The sequence below is a fragment of the Clinocottus analis genome, unplaced genomic scaffold, assembly GCF_023055335.1.
Source record: "Clinocottus analis isolate CAN_PGR_092001 unplaced genomic scaffold, fCliAna1.0.p SCAF_8, whole genome shotgun sequence".
NCBI lineage: Eukaryota > Metazoa > Chordata > Actinopteri > Perciformes > Cottidae > Clinocottus > Clinocottus analis.
The window spans coordinates 2,473,339-2,497,224 of NW_027176240.1; positions in this window are offsets into that span (position 1 = coordinate 2,473,339).

The following is a 23,886-nucleotide window of genomic DNA, read 5'->3' on the forward strand; positions in this document are numbered from 1 at the left end:
AAAATCAAATGAAGAGTCTGTATGATCGACGGGCAGAATGCCGCCATTTTTAGTGCTGGTGATCAAGTTCTGGCACTTTTGACCTTTTTTTTAGTTGGATCTCCTTTCCCTTAATCATTGACCCGAGAAGTGTCTGACTAAACTGTGGGACTAGCCTCATCCCTGGTTTGGAAGTTGTACGGTTTAAAATGATCAGGTCTTTGGTTCAAGATCGACATGTGGCAACAAGTGGCGGCTCGCTCGACCTTCTCAGAAGGCCAAAATCAAAGTTATAGCTATTTTATAAAATTTTATAATATATAAATATATTTTTTGGGATAATTAAAAGATAGCTATTTTATAATGTAATTGTTTTTCACAAATGTTGGGTGGTGCAGCGATCAGCTGTTAAACTATACAGCTGCTGTAGTGACCATTTCCATGGACCACCACCTGCCTCTGATACACTTATTTTAGCTGCCCCCCTCCTCCCTTTCCTGCCTTTCTCTGCCCACCTATCTCACTGGGTGAAGAGCCGCATCGGCTGCTGAGTGAAATGATAATGAAGACGGGCTAAGAGTCTCCTCTCTCCCCCCGTATGTACTCCATTACGCTCACTCACTCCAGAAAAAAAGAAAAAAGCTGCAGCTGTAACCTTCGGACGCTCAAGAGCACTGACCCAGTCTGCACGAATCTCCTATTGTGACGTAGAAATCAAATCATTCTACTGGCAGCTGATGGGAACCCCCCCCCCCCCACACACACACACACACACACACGGTGCATTCCCATCTGCACCGCCGTCCTCTGCACTCCTTCCCTTGACCCTCCTTCCTTTGCCGCTCACCGGCGCTCCTTTTTCAAGACGGGCTCATGGAGGAACAGCCAATGTTACTGTAATGTAGCCCACTCACCTATTTGTGCCTCACATGAATACGTGGCACTTTTTCAAGGTCAAATGACTCAGCCGGCTGACAAACACACCGGCGTGCTGAAAGGCAACCATGACAACCAAATACCTATCATTATGCCGGATAATACCGACTGGAATCTTGTTTATTTTCCCGCACACAGAACGTTATCGCAGTCCAGCTCGCACATCGGGCTTTAACAAGGACGGGCTACCTGATTGCACCTGGAGGAAGATAGCTGGAGGGTTGGGCGTACTGCAAAACACAGTGGAGGCCAGCGACCTCGCGAACGGAGGTGTCATTCATGCACTGCGATGTAGAGATTACAGATACCGTACAGCGTGCCAAAGCTTGACAGAGTAAACTCTCCCGAATCGCCGGCACAATGTAGGAACAACTGTATCGGAGGATATCTGTCGGCTTGATAAGGAAGTCAAGCGGCACGAGGCTGTTCCAATAAAAGTGTCTCTGAAAGGAATATCGAGTAACTGAGCTTTACATTTCCGTTGTGGGGTTCGTGACGACAACAACACACACGCTGTCAGGCTCACCGGCTTAATTTCCTTCTGATGGAAACCTGCGCAGGACTCGGTCAACTGGCTCAAGTGACTTTAATGTCACTTGATATTGTTTTTTTAAATCAAAAGCACGGCAGCAGCTCTCAGCGTTTCCAGCAGAGGAATAAGGAGAAGTGCGTTTCAGATTCATACAAACATGCAGCAGCTTATTCGTCTCTGTGACATGACTTATAACACTTATACCACGGTGAAACATTCTCAGTGTCACACCTCTGGATCAGAGCTTCACCGCAAGAGAGCTGCAGGAATTTCGTCCTAACATCCGCAAATGAGTTTGCATTTTTTTTCCCTTCCAGTTCCATCGTTTTGAAGTCAATTGTTGGCCTACGATAATGTATGTCATCCCTGCATCATTCTGTTCAGGATGACGGGTATTGTAGTATTTAGAGTTCCAATAGCTAGATAGAAAAAAGGTCAGAACTAAAGCTAGAATAAACCAAAATTATAAGGTTTTTAAATTTGTTTCACTTTCCTAATTAAAATAATATCTTTGCGTTAAAATATGTTTCCTTTGGAGCTTCCCCAAACCTCAAGGTAAGGATGTGACCATGTTCATGTATTTAATGTCATTCCCTGCCTCTATTCCTTCATTTCCTGTATCTTAAAATGACTGTAAAATAAAAACATAGCCCCAAAATATCTGAAAAGAGTGATTGTCATTGACAATTTGGTTCTTATAGAGCAAAGACAATGCATCATTGTGTATGTTATGGTACATGCCACTGCAGGATCTCTTCTTATATTATTCTCAACTAAGAAATAAAAAAATAATCATGTGTCTTGTAATTTAAGTCCTCTGTTGGTATAACCCTCTTTTGTTCTTTTCAGTACAAAACTTGGCTTAAATAAAACACAGTTTATGAGATTAAATGCTTTGCAACCGCATACCAGCAACAGGATTATTGCTCCATGATTGCTTTTTGCGGATTTCGCTGTCTTTCAGTATAAGCTTTAACCAGGAAGTAACATATTGTGGTTTTCAGCCGCGCTAGGCGTCACCAAAGAGGAAAGATCCAACGCTAAAAGAAACAGATTCAATCCCTGACACTGATGATTGATTATACTCAGCTCAAGGACCCGACGTGTGGTCATTCACACACCTCAACCGTCCGTGCAATTTACTTTGTTTCTGTGTTGAGAATAAATACTTGCAGTCGCACTACTCCAAAAAAAGTATTTAAAATGTTTGTCACGAGCCGGAGGACTTCCTGTGGCACTGGCGTGCCCTGGACAGTCCTCAGTCGACGGTCACAGCTGAGCCATCATCCTCCTCCTCGGTGATCCTGCAAGTACAACAAGAGAAAGATCAAATGTCACATATAAAAGTCACAACAAACGTCTGAGCTATTGAATGTTCGTGTAGCGGTCGCAGCTGCGGCGCTCCTCCAGGGGCCGAGCCGGGGCCGAGCCGGGGTCGGGTGCAGGAGGCTCCGTGTCATATTATGGGCTCTGAGCTCATGTTGTGCCGCGGAGACAGATGATCACTGTCCTTTGTCATGAAGTGTGTGTTTGCATCGTCAAAGTTCAGTCGCAGCACGCAAACAGCAGAGGTCGGCTTTATTTATACTGATTAACACTCTTAATGTGGCTGCTTAAGAATATAAGCAGAGTCTTCACTTTTCTCTTCATTACCTTGCCGGCCAAACCATGCACATACTTTTTTTTGTTGTCATATATATATATATATATATATATATATATATATATATATATATATATATATATATATATATATATATATATATATAAAATTTTGGTGTTATATTATTTTTTTGTCAAACTTTTTTTTTTTGGTCGTACATTTTTTTTTGTCAAACTTTTTTTTTTTGGTCATACGTTTTTTTCCAATTTTTTTTTTTTGGTCATAAATTTTTTTTTCCATTTTTTTTTTTGGTCATACATTTTTTTTTTGTCAAACTTTTTTTTTTTGGTCGTACATTTTTTTTTGTCAAACTTTTTTTTTTTGGTCATACATTTTTTTTCAAATTTTTTTTTTTTGGTCATACATTTTTTTTTCAATTTTTGTATTTGTTCATACATTTTTTTTTGGTCGTACATTTTTTTTTGTCATACAGTTTTTTTCAAATTTTTTTTTTTTGGTCATACATTTTTTTTTTCAATTTTTGTTTTTGGTCATACATTTTTTTTTGTCAAACTTTTTTTTTTTGGTCGTACATTTTTTTTTGTCAAACTTTTTTTTTTTTGGTCATACATTTTTTTTCAAATTTTTTTTTTGGGGTCATACATTTTTTTTTCAATTTTTTTTTTTTGGTCATACATTTTTTTTTTGTCAAACTTTTTTTTTGGTCATACATTTTTTTTTGTCAAACTTTTTTTTTTTTGGTCATACCTTTTTTTTCTTCAATTTTTTTTTTTTTGTCATGACTTTTTTTTGTGACGGAATGGGCTTCCATACTTTAGTGACCCGGCCCATTATGAGAGCCAACCCTCTGAGTCCAACATGCAGAAATAAGTGTTGATCAACCACAAACCTGTTGCAATTTAATAGCACTAAGGGACGAGACAAGAAGTGCAGATTTACTTGACGCAAGTTATGTAACAAGCATGTTTATTCCGTAATATACAGACTTATCTCAACCCAAACCACAACTTTTTCTCACAAAGCAAAGCTATCGGTTGGAATTTCCTTACGAAAGAGACTGTATTCACGCAAAAAGGGACAAGCTGTCCTTGACACCTCGAGCGCCAGAGTTTAAAGCCGAGGACGACTCAGCAAGCTGCCATATTGGACTTGTTGAGAGTGGGTTGATGGTGCTAAGAGACTGGTGGGAAGAAAGAATACATGAAAAGAAAATAGAAAGGAGCAAAAGATTGGAGCGGTTTGGAGGCAGTTTCCAAGTGGCTTGCAGTGAACATGCTGTACACCTGTCTAATGGCTGGAACTGTGACTGTGCAAATGGCGCGGACGTGTCTGTCAGTTGACTTGGAGGCCGGGCGGTAGTAAATAAAACGTGGCACTAATGGTCCTTCCTGCCAGCTTTAATGGACATACCTGCAGAGCACCGGGCACAGAGTGTGAGCCTGCCAACGTGCTGGGGAGGTAGCAAAGGTAGTGGGGATGAAGGACAAAAATCAAATAATAGAGGAAAAATGGGATTCGAGTGGCGGTGATGTGAAGAAGAGGAAGGTGTGGGGATTCCTGCGGCGGCCATCGTCATGGAGGGAAGTCCATCTCTTTTGACAAATAGTAGAATAATGTCAGTGTTTTGCTCAACTCAGCATTTATTCAGTTACCTCACCCCCCTCTCTCTCTCTATGATCACCAGTGACCTCTGCGAAAACATTTTCAGCTCCCAGGAGGATTTTCCTTTGACAGAAACCATTAATCCTTACTCCTCACTAATTCAAGTCAACTCTCGGAGACTTACCTTCAGCAATAGATAGTTCTCCCAGATGGATTTAATGAAAGATTTCTAATTAAAGTTGCATTACTCGTGATTGCACAAGGTGTGTGTTGGGGGAAAAAAAAATTCCACTAATATATGTTTCACGGCCTGTAACATACAAGTGAACTTTACCCCAATTATGACTCCGGTGTGAACTCTCCCTTAATGCACAGATGTGAATGGTTGCAAAAAAGCACATTTTTCGCCAGGCAGTGCAAATGATGCAAAAAAGTTTTGCAAATATTTGCCTTTTTTGGCCTGCCGTCCTGCTGTAATTCAACTAGCTGCCGGTCCGCCTAAGGAGTGCTGGAAGCTACTTCATTCAGACACTCGTCCTAGACACTACGTACAATATTATGAACCCAGATACAAGGTTTGTGTTTGATGTTCCGACATTTGTGGTATTTCCACAACAAGTATAACGCAGAAATAGTTGTTAATGTTCCATGGTCGACAGCGGAAATTAAAACTGTCTTACAGGAACGTGACCGGGTCCGTTTACATTAGCTAGTGAGGCTATGTGCTGGAAACTTGGGCTAACGTAGCCGCGCTGCCTTTCTGCCGCGAGACCGGGTCAGTTTAGGTTAGCTAGTGAGGCTATGTGCTGGAAACTTGGGCTAACGTAGCCGTGCTCTCTTTCCGCCGTGAAGGGTTTCGAAAAAGCAAATCAACGTCATTAAGTCCAGAATATTTAATATAAGTAAAGTAACATGTTTTATCTCTGGCTTTGCTCCTTCTTTGAAAAGAATAAATGGCCTGATTAATGGTTTTCGGTATCGAGTAACACTTTTTCTAACAGTGTGTCGAGCTTCATTGGAAAGCTTCACTTTGAGCAATCTCCTTTTTTCAAAATAGTATATATGAACTCTATGAAAATATGACTGGAAGAGGAAGATCATCCTCTTTGAGCCACATGATTACATCTAGCATTCAGCGGAGCTCGCTAACGCAAAGTGAAGGTTCATTATGGACTTTGGACGTATCAAAGTCTTACCCCAAGGTCCACAGACTGAAAACTTTTTAAAGCTTTCAGCTTGTAAGTGGACCTCATTCTGAGAGGAAGAAAAAGAAGAAATATTCATTCGGAAAGTTATAATTCAAATCACATTTTGACAGGTCTCAGCTGCAGGCTTGCTGGCTACAACTCCGTTCCCATCTTTGGTAACACGTGTGTAGAAGTTGCTAATGATGCCCAGTGTTTGTTTGTCCCCAGCTTTGTTTTGTAGCCCAGAGTCCAACATTTCAACCGATTCTCTGGACGTTCCTCTTCCGCTTTAATGCCTCTGAGGCTTGTTGGACTGTTTTAGATGTTTTTTTGCTAATTACAATTCAAACGCTGTCTCCCGTCTCGGGTTGGGCTCCGCTGCATTCATGTATGAGTTGTTTGTGTGCATGTTTCTGTGTGTGTGTCTGTCTGTGTGTGTGTGTGTGTGTGTGTGTGTGTGTGTGCCTGCCCTCAAAAGGGACCTTAGCAATCCCATCATTCATGTTCATTCTGCGGGCAGCAGCCAGTGACTTTCCTGATTTTAGTTTTTGGGGAATTCACAAGATATCGTGACATGGAACTGCACTCTTCCTGCTATTGAATAACTTTCAATGCAGTCCCCCCTAAAGGTAATGTCAGGCTCAAAGTTATTAAAATCAACATTAAGGGGTAAACGGTAAACCCATATTTTCATCAATTTGTGCCTCGGAAATGAGACGACAGAAATCACCGTCGTGTCATTTCAGCTTTACAGAGATTCAAGTCTCAAGTGAGACGTTCCCTAGTTTGACCTCAACGACCATTGGATAGATTGCTGTGACATTTGGAGCAGATATCCGTCTGCAGTCTGAATGTAAAGCCTCTTTTTCCGAGGGAAAAAAAAAGTGTTTTAAAAATAGCTGGTGTATTTTGTGTTCAGTGCTTATTAGCAAATGCTAACACACTTAAACAGTCTACTAAACATCCTGATGCTGACCTTGGCATTTAGTTTAGCGCCACTGTGTCAACCACACAGCCTCACCAAAGAGACTTTGAACCCTATGGGCCCATATATGGGTCTGAACCTCTGGTTCCCTGTTTAAGTGGTCGTATGAATCCAAAATGAGTTCTGATACTTGTGTTGTTTTATATAATTTTTTCAGATTTTTATTTTTATTTTTTATGTATTTTTACATTTTTATTTTATTTTATTTTTTTGAAAAGGTTAAGATTTTAGGAATCCGCAACCAAAAGTACTGCAAAACAAAGTTTTGATATATTAGGAAGGTGTTTTAGTAACCAACGGGACACAAAATCCCCTCTCAGATGAAAGTCAGACGCGCGAAACATCCAATCAGCACCGCCACCTTTTTTACTTTTCACCTCATTAAAAGTATAAACATACTTTGCACAACAGCACTCCATGTTGGCACTTAGTTTAAATTATGTACTGGAGCAGCCCCGTCTCCTAAAAAATGACATAACCACACAACAAAAGTGCATTGTGAATTATGCTTCGAGGCAAACACATTTTTGTTGTGGATTACGTTTTCACATTTTTCAAAATGAGTTTGCATAAGTGCCGAGTACTCTTTGCTTTAGTTTTTGTGTTTTTGATTACGCGGTAATCTTAAGCCAGACAATGACGTCATACTAAACCTAATGAAACAGTTGTTTTGCCTCAAACAAATAAAGTAGCATCACTTGAACCACGTTGTTCAGAATCACAACCTTAATTATATTGTGCGAGAACATATTTTTTACCCAGATTGAGTGGTCAGTTTAGTTGAATGTCAATGTAATTTTGTAGGAGAAAGTGTTGGCTGCACACTGCACCAACATGACCACAATTCATAGACAGACTGGAGCGTATTAGAGACGACTCTACTGATAGATGCTCAATTTGCTGGCATTGTGTTGCATTTTTAGACCAGCAGATGGACTAATGCCTATTTGTTAAATCTACTGAAAAGGGTACGAATTTGTGAATTCATTAGTTGTTTTTTTGGTAATAATGCTCATCAGTATCAACAGCAGTCCACATGCACGGACAGACATATGATAGAACTAAAGATACTCCAAGAAGGCACACACGTGGTGTGTTAATCAATACATGAAAACAGGATATTTCCAACAGCCACAGACAAATTGTATTATAAATAAGCTCTTTTACATTAATTTTTTTTCACATCTTCTGCGGAGCGAAATGCAGAAACAAGGACTTAGTCCAACTAGCAATACTCATTGTCAAATTTGGATTAATGAGGAAAGAGTCTTAAGGATGTAACGCTGCAGTGTTATTTAAATGTCCATGTTGCCTTGCTAGATGTAGTTATTCTGATCTTGCTTCTAGGAGTTAGCTTAGCAGATAGCTAACAGCGGATGCATGAAATAAAGACCCAGAAATCCGGAGTAGAGAATAAGGTCTTTAGTGAAAATCAATTTTATAAAAGTGTGGAAACATAACATGAAATTACCTTACAAACTGACCATATGCATAAATATAAAGCTATGATTTAGCGTAAAGCCATCATGTCAGAAAAATAAGTATTAACATGAGACTTGCCTGACCAGTTAGCATCCAAGCTAATGTTAAAGGAGGAATGCTAATCGCGATTAGCATCTATTGCTACAACACCAGGGTTGTAATAAAACTGAAAAAACACCGAATATATTGTAGAAGACACTTACACGCTACATACAGAAATACTTACAGACGTAGACCTTCACAGTCTGTCACACAGTGAATAGTCGCTGCAGCATGTAGCTCTCAGTAGCATCAGAGACAAAGCAGCTAACTACGGCGAGAGAGGAGGGATAAATCTCTGAACAGAGTCTTTAAGAAGGTTTGCTACCTCCGTGTTTTCCGTGCGGCGTCAGAGTGCTCGGTCATGTTTGAACACACGGGTGTGTTGGCTGTATTTTTTTTTTGCTTCAGTGTCAGTGTGGTTGAAGTGCGCTGACATATTTAGCATCCATCAATTATGCATTGAGCCATCTTGACTAATTAATGCGCAAAATGCTGTTCTCCTTGCTCCCTTTTACAACGGCTGTCTGTTAACATAGAGCAGACTCGGCTGAAGGGGTCGGGTTTCATCTGTAAAAGCGCTTTTTCAAAAGAAAGAAAGACCCAAGGTAAATGAAAAGGCAGCGTGTCACGGCGATTGGCGGGCACATCGTCAGTATTAGCAGTATTTCTGTCTGGTCCTCAAAGTGAATCATTTGTCTTGTGAAGAAGCTCAGACTCGAGCACACTACCATCAACTCGTGCTCTTTGTTCGAACAAATGTTTAACCGACACTTCATCCCCTCGTTCAGACCGGTTCTGCTTCCAGAGAATAGACTGTCGGGGACGAGGGACATTAGCGCTGATGACCGTGCAGACTACAATACTCACGACGACTTGTAGTTGCCGTACTGCTCAGAACGCTGTGCTTTTGTCGTTTGCAGTGCTGCGTTTGTGTAGCGTGGAGGTGCAGCACCAGAGACCGGGGCGCTCGTTGTAAGACGGTTTAGGCAATAAAGTCACGTTGTTAAGGTGAGGGATGATATCTTGAGTCACTGGAGACTTTTTTTCCAAGATGTTTCCCTTATTTTTAGCCAAGTGATGCGAGTGCTGAAACATAACCATTACAATTAATGGTCTCGGTCTCTGGGAAATGTTAAGTTTTAGGGGCAATTTATTATTGCTCAACAGTGTCCCAACCTCAGTAATGACGGGATTTTTTGAAAAGTAGAAGCATGCTTGGAAGGTAAAAAAAAGCCTAAAATGGCTTTACAGTATAACACCGTTCAGAGATGACATGTTCAAGAGTGACAGCTGTCTTTTTTAGCCTAAATGTTGATTAAATAACCGTATTAACTGTGCGGAGAGTCAGTCCCTTCACACACATGCCGTCCATGATACGAGAATTGAAGGAAAGGGAACAGAAATGTCCTGAAATGACTGCGATAGAGATTCAGAATGCAGAGAGCACTTGGAGTGGTTCATCCTGGTGGCCAAACATCCTACGTCCACCCGAGGGTGGGTGGGTGGAGGTGGGTGGGTGGGGGGGCGGGAGGGGTGCCAAAAATTCAGAGCAGGAATGGACCGTATTTGTCGATGCCAGTTGGAGCGTCCCATTAAAATATGAAGCCTGGAAAACTCAACGGTTGTCTTTAAGATGAAGCAGAAACCCCTAATGTGTCCCAGTTAGACTGGTGTTTTTATTATATAGAGATAAATACATATAGAACATAATATAAAATTTGACTTTGATTTCGTCACTATTGCGGTTAAAACATTAGCAATGATTTAAACTTGCATTCCCAATCTTACTACCTCAAGAACTACCTTCATAATAAATACAGCTCATGACATTCAAGACAAACATGACTTAAAATACTGGCAAATTTAACGACTTCTTATATCAATATATACACGTTTGCCTTTCTGTTCCTCTCCCTCTTTTCTTCCATAAGACCCACAACATCCCGAGTACAAACATACCCTTGTTTATGATCGCACAAAGTAGTTTCAGACCACGTAGCCCTTCACTTCTTCCACCTTTTTGCAGTGGAATTGATGAAATTATTTCAAATTGTCACGGTGGCGATGCCATTTGTATCGACAGGCCCCTCTTCGGTCCAGAGTAACGTCGCTTGTCTTGCAATTCATAAATCGATACCTGGAAGCCCGGTAATCACCAGCTTCATATGGCATTGTCTGGTGTTGTTTGTTCCTCTTGTTATGTGTTTTCTTGTCTGCTGTGAACTTTGTCTGTCGTTGTCTGCATGACTTTTGGTGACAAATGAGTTTCCCTACTGGGGATTAATAAAGTTTTCTAATCTACAAACAATGAGTCCAACAATGAGGAAGCTTGGGGTGAAAAGTCAGCACGACAGAAGATAAAAAAAACAAGTGAGAAGTGGAATAAACACGTCTTTGACTTGCTGTCAATGAGAATCCAGAATTCCTTACCTTTCATAAAGACCCTATTAACCCTTGCAACCCTGGCGATTTCACTTAATTTCTTAAATTCACCTTTTTAAAGGAACTTGTAAATGTGATATTTACCCATGTTTTACATCTAAAATAGCAGAATAATGAGGCGCCATCGTCATAAGGCAAAAAGTGTAAAGAGCAAATATGACTCTAAAGCTGAAAAATTGAATCCCAATTTTTTGGGGGGGGGGGAAATTTCTCATATCTTTTGTGAAAACATAACTTTACTCAGGTGGTATGAAGGTTTTGGTGATGGGAATTGGTTTACCAAATGTTTTAGGTTCACAGAAGCAGTGAAATGTATGAATAAAATGGTCCATACATGTAAGGAAATGTCTAAAACCACATTTTGTTGTTGTTGTAGAAATGTGGTCTTTCACACCTTTAACCAAAGTGACAGAAATAAGACTGAGAAATGACGTCATACTGCAGATAAAGCTTCATGGGGTGTGTGCAAATCAAAAAATGACCATTCCAACATTTTTAGTTTTCAAATAAAATACATATCATACATAAATAAGAGCGCTTTCCTTCGTACACGTATTTTTGTGTTTCTCTGGCGGTTTCCGTGAAATCCTGTTTCTCTTTTCTAAACAGCCACTAACACACATAAGTAACAGCTGAAGAAATACAAGTGGAAAAATACAGCCGTTGTGTTCCAGAATAACTCGAGGCGAGCCACTGAGCGGCCTGTCCAGCCCCTCCCTCCCCCACCAAACATTTCATTAGATGAACGATTGCCTGGCACCGCTTTAGAGGAGTAGTTTGTAGCACCTGGCCAAGGTGAGAGCGGGCTTTGGATTTATAGTGGAATGCGCATAACCTCAAGGTGAACTAGCTGGTAATGACTCTATCTCTGCGCCGAGTCCCTCTCCCTCATCTTCACGCCGCCTATTAAACGGAAATGTGGCCAGAATCAAGGATCCTGCCGGCTCCCGACCACCATTTCCCCGTCTGCGTTTTTTTCATCCGAATAAGGCCTTCATCTTTCTCCGAGATGTCCCCTCCACTTGCATCGAAGGGCCTCTGACGCTTGAGTCTTTTCGTACGTCGCTTACCAATGACTTTAAATCTCCAAAGGTGAGAGCATTCGGGTGAGTTATCGGCGAGATGGAATCACACGACGTGGACAGATGACGCGATATGGAAGATAAAGGAGCATATAAAGTAGATTTAATGGATTACGAGACGCAAGCTTTGAAGATGTTTAGGATGTGTGTGTGTGTGTGTGTGCATGCAAAAGATGCATGCGGCTGTGGTTTATTGTGCCCATTCCTTATTCCATAGTGTAGATTTTCAATTGAGTTGTTATCTAATTTCAGATAATGGTCATGCGATCATGCCCTACTAATGAACGTCAGTGTTTCATTCTGATGACAATGATCTCAGGAGAGCGTAAGTATTATTGTCTGCGTTCATCTCTTTTCACACGGCGCATGCCATGAACGCACTGAAAGCAGTCAAAGGAGTCTTTATGCTGTGTTTGTTGCTGGTGGACCTTTCCTCCCCTCTGCAGGAGCTCGGCCCAGGTGTGCTGCGATGCTAAAAGAAAGTGCATCTGGACTGAGAAGGAAGTGCTTTTAAGAAGCTCCTCGTGCCAGCAGCAGCTGTTGAGGGTGCTGGTCCGCCTCAGTTTATGATTTAATTGAGTCTTTTGTGCATGTTTGATGTCGTAGATCTGATCATTTTGAAGGTGTGGTTCAGTGTTTTTTGATTATGGAACAGTCCACTTCTTTAGGTTTGAACTGTGGCTTTTTGAAAGTAAGCCGTTTGCTTCTTTGTGGACTTTGACAGCAGTTACAACCGACTTGAGACAATTATGAAAGTCCAATGTCCAGAGCCAAAACTAGACTTGCATAATTCACTTTTACTGTTTTTTAAGTATATTTCCATACAATTTCCAAGCTATTATACCAAAATATTGCAAGCAGCTATTAATTTGGTGATGTCATTTGCAACCAACACAAGCAAACATACTGGAGTGAAGGCAGCTTTTGCCTAAAAAGACAATGAAATACATGCGGCGACTTTCAGTTCTGCCAATGCGGAAGAAACTTTAACTTGCATTCTTTCAAATCACCATCAGGGGGCGACGACTGTGGTTGAAAAAACAAGTGTGATACTAGTCTAGTTTCAGTTTTAAATCCTTCTTCAATACCGCATGAGGTTAATTTGTGTATTTATGGTCCCAATTAAAAGAAAAACTGACCTTAAATCCATTGAGGGCGTGGCTACTTTGTGATTGACAGTTTGCTACCAGCGTTGTTAAGTTTAGTTTTACTATTAAATACCTGTCAGTTTGTTTTCAGGCCGTGGAAGGTAATCTTGACTTCTGTCATTGAATGTTTTACCCAAAACTGTGATGTGATGTGAAGTTTTCCTGCGAGGTACAGGACGGGGAATTACTTTTAATGCCGACTCCTGAAATGTCATCCCTGACAGGCTCTGTATTTTAGAGTGTTTGCACTTCAAAAGGTGCAAAAGGAACGACACAAAATGAGAATTTTGGCGAAACTTTGATACACGAGGTCAGCGCAGTTTAAAGAAAAATGAAAGCTGAGATGATTGCACTTACATGACAATAGCTCCCAACTCATTATCCCGTCCCCGTTGCTGTTAATTCGTTCCGATAAATAACTTTCCTCATAAGCTCTCATCCTGCCTTTTCATAGCCTTCGCTCAGCAAAGGAAGCGATGAGGCGTGGAGTTAATCCACACCATGCATACATTATCTTCCACATATCCGAGGGCCGGGGTCGCGGGGCCAGCAGGCTTAGCGGCGTCATCCAGACGCGCCTCTCGCCAGCAACGTTTTCCAGCTCTCCAAGCGTGTTGTACTCCACCAACCCCACCGGGCCTCTTACTCGTTGGTATTTGCCCAGAAAAACCTCCAAAATGGAGGCATCCAGGAGGCCTCCTGGTCCCGATGTGCCTGTAACACTGCAGCTGAACGAGCAGGAGGGGGGGGGGGGGCTCTAATTTGAGCTCCTTCGGGATGTCTTGGAAGCTAATTGTTGGCCGCTTGACGCCGTGAGTTAAGTCTTTCTGTCGCTCATCATGATACGTGAGGGTCGGGACATGGATTGACTGGTAAATGGAGCGCTTCGCCTTCCGGTTCAGCGGACTCTTCACTACAGCGGGCCTATCCATCTCCCACTCCATTTTACCCTCACTTGTGAACAAGACCCGGAGACACTTCAACCCTCCTCGCTTGCCACAGTGACTCACTCCAAACCACAAGCGGGGCACTCCACCGTTTTTATTTTTATTTATTTTTTTCGGCCGACAAAACACGGCCTCAGGATTGGAAGCGCCGACTCTCGTCCCGACCGCTTCACACTCTGCTGCGGACTTCCTAAATGTCACAGTGTGATGGAGCCAACACCACCACATCGTCTGCAAAGAGCAAAAGCACCGAAAACACCGAATGTTTGATAATGATTGGAGTGGCATTTATCTTTCAGCAATAAAAGCCACCTCGCCCCTCTGTGATCTGTGCTGGATTGCTTTAAAAAAAACAAACACTTTACACATTGCTAGATACTCTGTGGAAGCCATCAATACAGACCAAGATCAGGGAACTCCCTCTCAGTAGTTATGACATCCAAATACGCTGTTAGTTTGACTGATATGCCTCTTAACCTTACCCACAATGCACCTGACGATGATGATAACAGTTTGTTTTGTACAGCACCAATTAAAACCAGTATCACAAAGTGCTAACATCAACATTACATCAAACATGACAATGATAAACCAGTTTAAATAACCGGGTAAACGTGAGGAATAAACTTGTGAAAAAACAATGTACTTCATTCTCAACGTTAAGGATAGAGTACTATGTAAACCAATAGTTAATAAATAATCTTTTGCATGAAGATAAGTCTTCAAAAGCCATAGTTCCTCAGGTATTCAGTAAGGGGGCAGAGGTTCGGATATATATTCTGGGGCCAGACCACAAAGGGGGGTTTAAAAAACACAGTAAGTCAGTAAAGTCAAATCTTATAATTATTATAATCCTAAAATAAATGGGCAGCCAGCAAAAGGTCATTAAAATTAAAGTAATTTGCTCTCTATACTTGATTTTCATTAGGAGTCTTGGCACCGCAACTCTGCTTATCACTCCGGTGGCCATGTGAGTCCGACGCATGACATTGGCATGCAACCAACACAGAATTATGCGCGGCGGCGGCGGCGGCAATGAGACTTAATGTGTTTGTAGAATGGAAACCAACTAATCAGCTTTCGGGCGTGCACTTATTGGAGCATTGGAAACTAATCAAAGTGAAGAATGGGGCTATTGAAGTCCAGGAACAAAGCATTCAGTCTCTCAGAGGACAAAAGAAGACATATTAAAGAATTAGAGTCATGGGAATAACAAGCAACCCTTCATTTCTGTTTTATTTACAGCTGAGCCCACTAAATGTCGTCAATGGGAAGCCATTTGCTGGATGAAACGTCTAATAGAGGGACATGTCTTCACACACATTTATAACTGACTCAATCGGACAACAAGTGATACTCAACTTTTTAATGGATGAAGGGAATCTGGGCTGGAAACTCTGAAATTAAAAGATGTTTCTGCTTCCTTGCTTTGGAGCCAGACGTGTTGGTCTGTGGGACCTCCAAGCATTTCTGGTCAAACCAGTTCAGGGTCACATACGATGTCTTGGTGGCCCACAACCCCAGTGGTTTCTGAGGAAAACGCTCTCCAAAGCCTTATTACTCAGGATGAAAAGGAAGCAAAAAACCACTGGAGACAATATTTCTGTTTTCAGAGCGCTGGCACTTCTATTTTGAGAAAAGGTCGACCTCACGGTAGCTTTTATCTTGAGGAAATAAAAGGGCAAAATAAGACTAAAATAATGCAGTTAGTTGAATAGATGTCTAATAAAATGCCAAAGAAATTGATTCGCTGACAGAGATACAATTACATAAGTCCAATATGAATGTGACATTATTAAAGTCTTACTTCATTTTTTTAAATTTAATTTCACTGAAATAGAATTTGGATATCTTACTCTTACCATGAGCTAAGTTGTGCTAAGCTAACCAACTGCTCATGCTACCTTCATATGGACCTCACAGAAGTGGCAGCTGTATCAATCGTCTCATGTTGATCTTTATCTTTTTAACATTTTAAGGATTTCCATACAACAAATGGTGGACTATAGCTGGTTGCATCCATATAGACATAAGACATATTTACTATGCTAATATGGAAAATAGCTTGAACTATATCACCAGTATTGATGTTCATGTTGGCTATTTATGACTGAATAATTTCTGTGGAGATTAAAAATATCCATCAAAACAATTCACTCTCCTCTAAAGATAATAGCTTGACGCTAACATGACACCCGCTGTTAGCGCATGTTGTTTCGATGTCTCGTTGTTTGCTCTTCTACATATTTTAATAGTTGCTTGCTCACATATCAGGTATGATAACGATAAAGTATCAGCCGGCGAGTTCAAGGCCAAACCCAATTTCTACACGATTACTACGTTAAATGCTCAAAACGTCCAATCAGAGGATTAGCGCGGCGTGAGGCGGGAAGGCGTTCCCGCCTCACGCCGCGACAAAGAACCCCCGAGAACATTTATAAAAACATGTTTTTTTTTGCGGCTTTTTACCTCGTACAATTGAATCCCGTTATGAATAAAATCAACTGCGGCGTCGAGCTAAGAATAAACCGAACAAGATTCCCAAATTTCGTGTCAGCTTTTATAATCTATTATTACATATTTATTTTAACAGTCGGGAGCCCTCCATAGCAGACTGTGTTCCCAGAGCAGTCCAATGACAGCAGAAATAAATGGTCTTTTTATAAGCTGGCTCTTTTAATATGCTTATAGCCCCCCCCCCCTTCCTCCTCCCTCCTCCTCCTCCCATCTGACTCTGTGTGTGAGTGCAAGTCTGGGCCACGGCTGCCAAAGAGTGACTTGATAAAAGCAAGATAGCGGGCGGTAATGAGGGCAGGATTTCATTAAATCTCAGGCATTTTCCACCATAATGAAGACGGAAAACAACAGTCCCATTCTTATCATCGCAACATCAAAAAGGAGCTCTTTGTGCTCCGCCGACTGATTTGCTGCATGCATTTCACCTCGACACTTTGCACAACTAAAACTATGATAAGAGGCAAACAATTACAATGCATGCCCTTAGAGGCACACACAAAGAAAAGCATTTTCTACCATTTCTAGACACACACACAGAGACACACACACACACACACACACACACACACGTACAGCTCAGTCGACGACGTATGTGACGGGTGTATGGAACAAAAACGGTCACATTTGGATTCGTGGTTTGTTTGCGTTTTTGATAAGAGGGAAATTAGAAAGGACGGGAAAAGGAGAGTGAAAGGTGTGTGTGTGTGTGTTTTGTGTGTGTGTTTTGTGTCTGCAGCAACGGTGTAGCAGAGCAGAGTGACAATGAAGGGGAGAAAAAGAGAACATGATTGAGTGGGACACTTTGTCAGCTGCAGACGTGAGCTGGAGCCCGGATTGGGCGTGTGTGTGCGCGTGTTTGTGTGTGTGTGTGTGTGTGTGTGTGTGTGTGTGTTTGTTGAAGTCTTAGCCACCCCGGGCCCGTTCCTTACTACTTTATTGGCATTCAAAAGGAGCCACCTCTCTGCTAACCAGAGCAGGGCCACGGCCGGTGATGGGGCTGCCAGTGCCCATGTCGCTGCTGATTTTCTGTGTGTGTGTGTGTGTGTGTGTGTGTGTGTGTGTGTGTGTGTGTGTGTGTGTGTGTGTGGGAACCCTACATTTAAGGTAAAGTTTTGGATTTAGCAGATAATATGAGCCAGTGCTTGTGATTCCAATGCGTTACACATACGCTAACATAGCTCCTTCTTTATTTTTTGAAGGACGAGCGCCGACCACGAACGACTGCTGGTTTCTCTTTTAGTGTCTCTGCACAAGTCGATGAACAAAAACCGAATCGCTCGGTAACGTGAAGTCTTTTCCACCGACGAGGGTCACCATCAATCCCCTCCTCATTAAGCGGAGCGCTTTTAACATTAAAGATAATTAATGCTCAATGCATTTCAATTCCAAGCAGTCTCACTACAACCAGTATCAATAATTATGTAGTTAATCAACATGTGAACCTGTACAGGCCAATAAAAAAGCAGGAATGCTCTCTATCGTATGGTCTCCTCTGCAGACACGGGTCATCATGGGGAAGTTCTCACAGTCTCTGCTTTGACAACTGTACCGTGAACAGAAGAACATTTCTTTTACATCGTACAGAAGGTACTGATGTATGGAAGCCCATTCCTGCCACAGACAAAAAATAATAATTAGGACCAAAAAAAAAAACATTAGGACTTAAAAGAAAAGAAATTGGGACCGAAAAAAGAATAAATAAATAAATAAATTAGGACCAAAAAAATAAATAAATTAGGGACAAAAAATAAAAATTAGGACCCCAAAAAAAATTCTTTTCATTGACAAAAACAAAAAACATCTAAGCAATACGTTATTTCATCACTTTGGTTTTACAATATCTTCATTTAAATGTACTTGTTTTGTTGTATGAACAAGTCAGATAATAGTCCAATCTCGTTTCAATTCACGTATTCTTAATATTGTAAGCACTGTTTAATATTCAAGTGCTATTGTTGTCATTTACCGAAAGATAGCTCCTTTTTTTTTTTGGTCCTAATGTTTTTTTGGGGTGTGTCGGTAATGGACTTCCATACTGACGAGTGATGTGCGTGACAGTGAGCTGCTGGATGACCTCTCTTTGTACTGGAGCAACAACATATTCAGCTTTTTCCTCGTTTTTTTCCTTGCATTCTTGCCACAGCCCTCTGCATCCGCACCGCTGTTGTGCGATAGTGTTGTGGTTGTTGAAATGACTGCAGGGGGGGTGCAAGAGGATACGAACACAGTTTTCTTGTGTTCGTGTGTTGACTCGGCGGATAGTCGTCGTGCGTGCGGGCTCGCTAAGTTTGTAACGGCGTCCTTTCAAAGAGAGGCGGAGGCGAAACCAACGGTTGGGTTTTTAATCGCATTTCCGTGAGACAAAGCTGATATTCCTTCCAAAAACGGTGCCACTTAGGCACCGGAATCAGAAAGGATTACGCTGCGGTGAGAAGCGGGGATTAAAGGCCCCGTTATGACAACTAATTAAACACCGCGCGTGAATGTTGGAACACAACTTTTGAGCGCACACAGACGCACACACGCACACACAGCGACACATGCAAGGCCTCAGGAGGGAGTCGCACAGCTGCAGTACAGAGTCAGACAGACAGAGGACAGATGGCTGTCAGGAACACACACTCCCCCGAAACAATGATGTAATATTAATGAATGTTACTTTTCAGGGAGAATGAACCAACTCCTGACTTTTTATATATATATATAGATATATATCTATATATCTATATATATAGATAGATAGATAGATAGATAGATAGATAGATAGATAGATAGATAGTAGTTAACTTGTTGGCACACATGGTGAACCTGAGTGTTAATCTCTAAAGGAGCTTAAATTTAAGCATTTATACATTTTGGGTCGAGAGATAAATGTATGTATTCAAGTTTTTTCCCCAGCTGGTACCTTTTGTGTGCGAACAATGGACTCAAAAAAGGCCTAAAATGCTTTTTTCACACTGTCCGTTGTGTCAAGGGATGTCAAAAAATATGCATATTGTTTTGTGTAAACATCGCTTAAATCCCAGGGATGCTTCTGCTGGTGGCAATAAAAACATCAGTGTCACATTAAATACATAAATACAAATGCTTTTCCTTCAGTTGACACATCAGTGGGTCATTGTAAGAGGCAGCGAGCCTCCAGTCAGCGGAAGAGGTGGAGGATTGTTGTCAGACTTGTTCCATCACGGCGCCGATACGGCCTTCAAAATGCTACGCGGCTATGCTACGTAGCATTCCAACGTCTGTACAGGGAACCAATGCATTTAGAGTCAGGATATATGTTCTCACGGATCCTTTTCCTCGTTGGAAAGCGTAGATATCATTCTGCAGGATTCTCCGCACGCGTTGAACTAAATGCATCTCGTGGCCGTGCTTCCTGTTGGAGGATGTGCGAGAGGACATTATAGGGTCGAACGCGAGAGAGCTCGCAGCCATTCGCCGGATGTGTCGAAAATCTAACTCGACAAGCGTACGTGGCCTTGTTTCCTCGCTCCCCCCTTTCTCTCTTCATCCCTGAGCATCTGTTTGCATCCCCTCTCTCAGCTTCCTGTCTCTCCTATCCGCTTTTTTTTGTTGTTGTATTATATTTTGTTCCCTGGTTGCCATGTGGGCACAGCGTGAGATGTTTGTTTGTCTCATTCGGCGGGAGCCTGCAAAGCAGCATGCACACACACACACACACACACGCACACACGCAGGGGATGAAAGTGTGTTGGTGTTTAAAGACGCCTCGAGCTTCCGACAGAGGACGGATGTGAGAATCTCAGGTTATGTACGGAATGGAAAAGCGAGAAAGTCGTACAGGAAACGTCTGGCGGCCGTAAACGTCGCGTGAACACTCACACGGCTCTGTGTCGCGAGAACAATCTTCCAGTAGATGTGCGAACTTAATTTCTGCCGCGGATTTGCGTTGAGATGTGCGGCTCGGCATCAACTGAACTCTCGCTGCACTTTCATGAAAAAGCATTGTATTTAAATGCTAACTCCGTAGCGCCAACACACAGTTAAATGGGGCATTAAAGCTGACAATGCAGCACCCATCAAAACAGACATTACTCTATTTGTTTTCCGGCTGATTCAGTGGCTTTTTTTTGTAATCTTTCCACTTGTACGGTGTTTGTGGAAAGAGAAACTTCGTTTCGCTGGCTTCACAGCGAGGTCGTGGATGACGGTTTTACTAATAAACTGGGTTGAGACCGTTCGTAGCGTGCGTAAACTGTGCCGCAAAGTAAAAAAAGGAAATGAAATCGGTTGAAATTCAGAGCTCATCTATCGACTCCACGCAACTCTCAGCATGAGTCAGCAGCTAGGCGCTAACCGTGCTAGCAGTGCTAACGGCGCAAACGAGGGCAAAATGGTGACGGGACAGAGAAGGAAAAGGGGCTTTCTGGGATGAATATGAACGTGCTGTATCTGGACACCATGCGATACATGTTGTGTTTACAATAACACAATATTACTAATATATCTCTCCATGTTGTAGTGCTACAACTAGCAACTAGCTAGCTCAGACCCCAGAGCTCACAAAGGCCGTTAGACAACCACGTTACGCTGATTTTTATTTCTTTGTCTCTCACCACGGAAATTACACACACACACACACACACCACACACACCACACACACACACACACACACACACACACACACACACACACTCTTGTGGGTGTTTACAGGGAAACATCTGTTGTCGTGGATTATGTTTGCTTTTGATGTCTCCCAAATTAGTTTGTGAACCAAGTCATTTTGTCATTTTTAGTTCAAATTTACGTGACCACATGATTTAAATTGTTTACAATACACACACACACACACACACACACACACACACACACACACACACACACACACACACACATATACACAAAACACCTAGAAATCGCAAAGAAGACAATTGCTTCGTCACCTCTGATTCCGTCTTTTTATATTGATCCAGAACTTAAACTTTCCTCCCGAACAACATAAAATGTTCCACAACACTCCAAACCATAAGTGTTACACAAAAACACTGTACATAACCGTGGTATACAGTGTGTACCACGTTTTGAAAGGACTTCCAGTTGTGCGGAACAGTTTATTGTGCAACAAGGCACAACTGCGATAACACAGCTGCGAAAAAATTGTCACGTGTCGTACCACTGAGATTAATAATGGTATTGCTGTTAATTCAAAGTAAATCATGTATAATTGTATAATTGAAATACATATAAAGTACACTTTCAGGCAGATACATGATTATAATGTCACCAGATCTCAAATACAGAGAATGTCATTCAAAAATAATACTCATATTTGAAGTTGTCATTGTAACGTATCAGTGGTTTTGTCTTGTGAAAATAGTAATTTATCCTCACAGAAAGACTTCTTGATTTAATATTTGGTCAAATGAAACTAAAAACACGTGTTGCATTCAACATTTTTCTCACTAGTCTTCCAACGTGATCCACCGTGATTGTATTGAGATTATTTGTCGATTACTCAGAAGACAAATTTATAAAATATCAGTGGCCCCAAAATAAAACTATTCTCGCAAAAAAAGAAACACAAACCTATTATTCATGCACCAGCACGACTAGTACTACACTGTAAACACATTATTTACCAACACAACGACAAAACTGCTCCTGAATTCAGAGCCGCACGGACCTCTTTCCCATCGCAGTTTATTTGGAGATAATGCAACGTCAAGTGCAGGGATTTGACTGAAAGGCTTAATCATACGAGGAGGGGGAAGAAGAAAAAAAAATGTTTTTGCGCTCGAAGAAGTACCTCTTGAAACGGTAGCGTTGGGAGGCGTTCTGATATTTCTTTTTCAAACATAGCCGGAAAGCGTCTTCCCCCACTTTCACTGTGATGAGAACGAAATGAGGAGAAACATTGCGGGGCCAGTGTCAGATTAGACTTCAAGCATCTGTGCATAATGAAATAAGAGAAAAGCTGCGCTGTCGTGAGCTGGGAAAAGAAAAAGAATTGAATAATGATGAATGCAATTTCCATCAACTGAATCCTGAGCTTTGCCATGTGAGGCGAACGAGCTGTCAGTCATGTTTAATACCGGCGAGGGGCTTCGTGTTCGTGATGCGACGTATGTGCCGCGAAAACACTTGTAGTGCGGACGACGCACACACACACACACACACACACACGTCCGTTTGTGTTTCCGCACAAACATTTTCCCGCCTTTCGCTGCTTCACGTTGAAAAGCTTTCTGTTTCATTGCTGCTCTTGCGAAGACGTTGGAGCAATGGGCGAAAAAAAGTAGGATACACTGAGCTCCTCTTTCCTCTTTTTTACGTCTCTCCCCCCAAATGAATGCCTCTTCAATGCGCATTACTACCTCTACGTTTCCCCCGGGATCCTCTGTGCTTCCTCGCCTCAAGTTTCCATGGATCGTTGCTGTCTGAAGCCCGTCCTACATCCTGCCTCCTGCCTCCTACCTCCTACCTCCTGCCATGGCGGCCCTGCTGATACCCCTCCTCTCTACTTCCTTCTGCTGCCGTGCCTCGTGGCTGTGCCTGGATCGTGGTCCATGCGTATACTACTCATTATATGAATAATGTCCATCATATTCATGGAATGTGCTGTAAATACGTTATTCATTTTGGTCACATGACGTCTTTTGCTTCTGTCCATCCGGGGAGAAGGATCCTCCTCTGCTCCCCTGAAGGTTCCTCCAATCCCACACGCTTGTGTTTGGATGATTTTCACCCGATGTTAGTGGTAGAAGGGTGCAAATATGACCATTGAAGGGAGACTGTTTCTTCATCAGACAAAGGCTCACATGTCCCAGGAACACGTGGAGCAAAGAACAAGTTCATAGTTCCATCATTTATATTTTTAATCATGTTTCATTGACGATTTGCTAATTTTTTACATCCGGTTTTGAGCCTTTTTTTCAGCCCCCCCCCACACACACACACCCGTCTTGATATCTGTCTATCGTTTTATGAGAAGTTGTATAAGGTAAAATAAAAGTAGAGTACTTTAACTTGACATGTATTGCTGTATTTTAATATATTTTGATGGAAGTATATTTTATCAGGGGTGAAATATACCCGATGTTATGGATAATGTTACTATTTGCGACGTTATTGTTCTAGGATTAAATCAATGCGAGGTACAGTTAAGTTGCACGGGAACTCAACTTTGCAGGAAAATAAAAAATGTCTTTAGCTGAACCGACGTGTCGCGTGTGACCGTGCACACACTCAACACATCATCCACGTAGACGACATGCTATGCGCTACATTGGATAAACACTAGCGCCATACCAAGCGTGGGATGACTAACCTCCCACTGTGGGGGAAAAAAAACCCTTGATTTCTATCTCTAGCGGCACACACATGCATCCACCGCCTGCACACAGACACACACACAATGTG